At 42.1% G+C, this 6,337-nt stretch overlaps 1 pseudogene; it reads right to left on the bottom strand.

Annotated features, from left to right (window-relative positions):
* Window positions 1-3,952: 3,952 nt before the first annotated feature.
* On the bottom strand, window positions 3,953-5,612 carry LOC125345731 (annotated as a pseudogene).
* Window positions 5,613-6,337: the final 725 nt, after the last annotated feature.

Raw genomic sequence — 6,337 nt, 5'->3', positions numbered from 1 at the left:
ATAACAGAAGTCAAGAAAGGCTTCCTAGAGAAAGGGATTCTGAGTCTCAGTTCCATAAAATGAAATCAGGTGAACAGACAGAGCCAAGGGCATCCCTGGTAGAACTGACCACATGCATAGTTCTGTTGGTTTTAAGGAGCAGTGGGAGAGCACACAGTAACTTCAAGAATCTTCTGGTTTTGTGCAGCAGGAGCCACAGTATTTGAGAATCCCACTGAGATGTGGAAATAAATGACAATTTTGTCTACAGAGCAGCTGGATTTGTGTGTCCTGGTTTTACCACACTCTAGCTGAATATTCTCATGCAGTCAATTGCTTTCTGAGTCCCATTTTGTTCCTTTGGGAAGCAATATGATCTCCTGTCCCTACTCCCAGAGCTGCCATGAAGACTTGAGAAGATTGTGGGTGTTTGGGTGATAAGGAAGGAAGCATCTAGTCCATCAGGGAAAGAAACAACACATTAGCTAGAACTTGTTGCACTTGAAGACTCTCTCTCTCTCTTTCTGAGTCTGAGTACCTCCCAATAATCACCATCCATGGCAGAATTGGAAGATGACAAATACTCTATGCTGGGAACATTGGAGGGGAAAGGAACTTATATCGTTGGGATGTATCCTCAAAGGGATTAGTAGCACCTGGCCTCTTTCTGTCCTGTCTCCTTGCTTCTTAGCAACAGTAAAGTGGTCAGCCTCCTCTGGCATGTGTTCCAACCACAGTGACTTCACAATCACAAGCCTAAAGATTCAGGACCAAAACCAACCATGAGCTAACCACCTCGAAAGCGTGAGCTACCACAAACCTTTCCTTCTCAATCGATTGCCCTGGGTATTCTGTCACAGGAACAGACAGTTGACTTACACACTCATCTACACAAACATGATCTCTGCATCCCTCCCCACATGTCACCAGGTTGCACATACCACACGCTTTTGTGCATGCACACACTTTAAACATGACTGGACATTACAAGTACTTATTAACAAGGAGATGCAATAGAGAAAATGCACTAAATGTGTGATCAGAATCATGCCAGATATATATGCTAGAGGATGGATCACATTCCCTGAAAGGGTACATCAAACCCTCATCTCTGTGCCTGTGAATTTGGAAATAGGATCTTCACAGATAGAACAAAGTTAGGATGAGGCTCTGAAGACCAGCCCTAACCTAATGGCTGAGCTTCTAATAAGGACTAAGAGACTTAGAGCCACATGGGACTGAAGGCTGCGGAGACTGGCAAGACACATCTACATGCTCTACAGAGGAGGCCAGAGAGTACTGGCCCCTTTCAGGAGCCAAAGGTGAAGAGATGGGACCATCCCCTGGAGCCTCAAGATGGGCTGCCCCGCTCACACCTTGACCTTAGACTTCTGGCCTCCAGCACAGGAAGCAAATCCAGGTTTGCAGATATCCTGTCTGTGGCATGTTGTGAGGCAGCACCAGGAAACCTATGCAACATGGAAGAAAAAGCAGTCTGGAGAAAACTTGTAACATCTCACATTCCTCTTAGTCTCAACTCCGTAAGCATGATTGTCTAGAGTATCTACTCTCAGCTGATTCCACTATTTGCACTTTTGGAAATCCAAATGCTGATCCTAGTGCTTCTAACTGCTCAGAAGGGGCCTGTGAGACAGCTCTCCTCCCAGAGGTGTTGGGGCACCTTGAGTTGCAAGAAACGACCTGGCGATCTTTACACACATAATTGTGGACATTGCTGTGTTTAGTTAAACCCATGAGGAAACATGTAGCGAAAGGGGAGTGCCGTGAAGAACACTGGCTGGGAATCCCAGGAGGCTGATACCGGTGGTCTCCCCCCACCCTCCCCCACACCCCTCCATCCAGAACTCCCAGCTGTACCTTTCTCTCAACTCTGCAACCCCAGGCCCTCCAGGGCCAGGTCTGTGATACCAAGAAGTCTGTGTATATTAAAAAAAAATGGAACTGGCTCCCTCCCTGTTTTCTGATCTTCTTGACAATTTTACCAAAAGAAAATTATACCAAAGGAGACAAGAATTAAGTTTCTTTTAAGGGTAAGGTGGCCAATCTCAAACCCAAGGCACAGACACTAGATCAAAAGCCAGCTAGTAGATCAAAAGCCAGCTAGTAGCAATTTCTTTGTATTTGATGAGACTTGAAATGTTTGTGATGCTTAATGGAATCTTGGTAAGTTAAAGGCACAGCCCTTTGATGCTTAAACCTCATGAAAATTTATTTGTGTGCTCCATTGACTCTGGGAAAATACCTTGCTCTTTCCATGAGGTTTGCTTTACATTGATCCTCAATTGGCCCCATGCCCACAGACTTGTAACCACAGACAATGCATGTGTCTTGTTCTTTTTTTTCTTAAAAATCAGAAATATTTTTATTAGTATTTTGGTGTCAATGTTAAAATTAGGAGTACAGGATCATAAACTTGGAAGATAGAATCATTTATATTTTTACCTAAAAGAGTAGGTGACAGCAGCCCTACTTTTGGGAATTTACCCAAAGGAATACAAGCTAGATCACACTAAAGCTACCAGTACAACTATGTTCATCACAGCACAATTTGCCATCACTAAAATATGGAACCAACCCAGATGCCCCACAGTAGATGAATGGATCAAGAAAATGTGGCACATATACACAATGGAATTCTACGCCTCTTATTAGAAAGAATGACATTGCCCCATTTGTAAGGAAATAGAAGGACTTGGAAAAAAATCATACTAAGTGAAGTGAACCAGGCCCCAAAAAACAAAGACTCTACAGTTTCCCTCATCGGGAATAATTGTACACATCTAGGATAGTCCTAGCAGAAGATCACAATAGATGATGCTAAGTGAAATGAACTTCAAGTTATGGAAATAAGTGGTTTAGCATTGTTGTTATTTTCAATGTACCATGTCATTTTCCTTTGTCTTTCTTCCCCAGAGTTTTATCTCTGATGTCACTGTTACTGATCTCTGTACCTTGGGTATTATATATACGCTTATTCAAACTAGGGAAGGGAAGGAGAACATCAAAATAGAGAGACAAAGGATAAAAGACAAACCAATGCAACAGCAATGCTTACAAAACTACATGCTGTAAGCCAACTGTACAACTCATGGGGGGGGAGGGTACTGAGGAGGGGGGAAGGTAGGAGGGATGAGGGAGGAGGACAAGGTGGATAAGAAATGTACTCACTGCCTTATGTATGAAACTGTAACCCCTCTGTACATCACTTTGACAATAAATAAATACATAAAAAGAGTGGGTGAGAAAAATAAAGAAAATAGATTTGGTGAAATCACAGCTCTTTCAAATAATTTTGGGTGCTATGGTCTTTCTCGAATGATTTATCAACAATTGTTGTTTAGGGGTCAGTAAAAATATTCTCACAATGGTTGGAAATTTAAGCATCATATAAGCATTATCTTTCATTTTGCTTCAAATATGAAAACAATAAGTAGATGGAAATTTTCTTATCTTGACAAGGTATAAAATAAGTTCTCACTTTTTTTAATAGAATAAGGAATAATCAATTCCATACAAGATTGCTTATAAACTGAATCTGCTACCACATTTTCTTGATGTTACCTAAAGTCTGATTACTAGAATGTTTACTGAGAAGTCACAATCTTTTTTTTTTTTTTTTTTTTGCCAGTCCTGGGCCTTGGACTCAGGGCCTGAGCACTGTCCCTGGCTTCTTTTTGCTCAAGGCTAGCACTCTGCCACTTGAGCCACAGCGCCACTTCTGGCCATTTTCTATATATGTGGTGCTGGGGAATCGAACCCAGGGCTTCATGTATGTGAGGCACGCACTCTTGCCACTGGGCCATATTCCCAGCCCCACTAGACATCACAATCTTAATGTTAGAACATACCAGCCTAAATGCTGAGGACAGGCAGAAATGGATGATTATTATCTAAAAAAAACTCATTATAGAACATATCACATTCTACTTCAGTACTTTAAAGAGTGGAGAAAAAAATTGGTGTTTCTCTAAGAGACAGGAAAGAAAGCATTTGCTCGTTCACCTCTGCTTCTCCACTGTCACCTAGCATTTTACCTAGCATGCAGAGACTCCTCAAAAAATGCTGAATAACAGAATTAAAGTGGATGGCTCAGGACTTCGTACTCTTCTCTGTCTTTGAACTTTCCATTTTTCTCCTGTGGGTCCCACTTAAGTGTGACAAAAGATATGATTTTTAAGCATCTATCCTAGTATCTCAATATAACTGGATAACTTCATCCCATTCATAAATAGGCCAGATTCCATTGGGCTGCACATTAGGGGCCGAGCTCTTCCAGTCCCATGTCTTTACAGTAATCTTCCAGGTCTTACCATAGTTGGCTTCAATATATTCAATGGTTTCACAGGGCACATGGACCTTCATGTCTGCAAACTCAGTCCAACAAACTGTAAACTTGGGAAACAGATATTTAAACTTTTTTCCTGTTTTAGCCTGAGTGCCTCCATTCCACATATGGTCAATCTCTTCATAGAAGAAAAAAATGTTAAGTTTTACATCATCTTTTCCCAGGAAAGATAGCTCCAAGCTGTCTCCCACCTTCCCAAACTTGTGTTTGAGTGCAAGTCCTGCTTCCTGAAATGCTAAAACAATGTCAGATTTGTAATCTCGTATAAAAACACCTATGTCGACATCTTTGCTATAAGGAATAATATTACACTGTCAATACCATCCTAGACAAGTTCCACTGCTAAGCCAAAATGGCACTCTCAATTTCTTTAACGTTTTGGCTGCTAGCTGAAGCAACTCCTTTGCACTCTTCCAAAAGGACATGGCCTCCACAGTGTTATCATCAAGATACTGCTACACTCAATAAATCTCGAGTGTGGTATTTCTTCTAGAAAGTGTCCTATGTCTTTTGGAATGAGAACTTCCAGTCCATCAACAGTAACTTGCTGTAACTCTGGCCTGTCAAAAGCTCCAGGATAACGGCCAAACTGTAGCTTTCGAAAAGGAACCAACTTCCTTCCTGTCAATGTGCCCTTTGAGTCGTAGATGGCCATGCCAGAGGTAGTTGCCACTCCTCTCATGGAAGACCACCAAGTGGATGGCATGAGTGGACAACCTGCAGACATAGTGCAGGGGGACTTCAGTTCCAGAAAGTGAGTCGATCCCATCTAGCCAGGGATCCTTGCTCTCAATCTTTATGCACTGAAATCCTATGTTCTCAGCTATCCGAAACCAGCCTTCCTCATTCTTCCACAGATGATATTGCAGGGCAAATGCAGTGAAGTCTCTTGCAACACAAAAAAACTTGCATTCCGAAGCAGAGCCACAAAAAGTATTATTCACTTGTTTATAGTTTTTATTAATCAGTTCCAGAATCAAAGGATCAATAAGGAACACTGGTACACTTTGGCTGGACGTTAGCATAATAAATTTCTTAACTGCACGCCACTGTATACTATCAAATCCAATTCTGCTTCCTTTGGATTTTGATAAATTAGCTCCATTCTTTGCTGACAAATAATGCTTGTAGTAGTACAACTGAAACAAGAGAAATGCAGAACTTGTCAGAGTTAACAGGGCCAAAATCACATTTTTGTTGATTCTACTCATGGGGTGTTGGCTTGGTTGTCTTCTGAAAATAATCTGGTTGTTTTCATCTTTTTGGATTAAAAATATCATTTTCTATGAACACAGATACTTCAACAAAGATTGAGGGATGATGTTCTCCAAAGTTTCTGATTCAGCACACTTGGTGGAGGACCTCTGAATGTGTACTTCTGGCACGTTCCCTGGTGCCACGCCTCCTTCTGACCACGCTGAGAATGACTTCCACAAAACACTTGAGGTGGTTTTGGTCTCACATCGCAGTGGCGGCCACTCTGCTTTACGGCACTCACCACAACTCGTGTCTTGTTCTTTTAAAATGTCTTTCCTATGAGTGAAATGATTTTGTAATATGATAAATTATCAAAGAAACCACATTTTGAAGGATTGAATTTTGGAGTCTTTAATAGAGCATTAGCAGTCTGCAGGCAGCCCATTGTTACAAAGAACTGCAGCCCGCAAATACCCTTAACACTGTTAGGAAACCAGAGAGGAAAGAAAGAACAAAAACATCCAGCTCCAATGGAGAGCTGGAGTGGGACACCATGGTGACCGGAGATGAGTCAGGAGACAGGACACAGGATGTGAACATGGAGACATGTGGCATGGCATAAATGGCATTTGAGCTGGCCTGACCCTAAATAGGGTCAGGTCAGGGGGTAGGGTCACAGGAATCTCCCAGTCCCAGGCAGTAGACTGACAAGTACAGCAACCTATCATCCAAGTGCCCACCCCTGTCTCCAGGAGTTCAGGCACACCCATCACCTATGTGTGGGACTTCTCTTCC

Source organism: Perognathus longimembris, chromosome 2, assembly GCF_023159225.1.
Source record: "Perognathus longimembris pacificus isolate PPM17 chromosome 2, ASM2315922v1, whole genome shotgun sequence".
NCBI classification, from domain to species: Eukaryota; Metazoa; Chordata; class Mammalia; order Rodentia; family Heteromyidae; genus Perognathus; species Perognathus longimembris.
The sequence above is the reverse complement of the archived record's forward strand: the minus strand, read 5'-3'. Positions and strand labels throughout refer to the sequence as shown.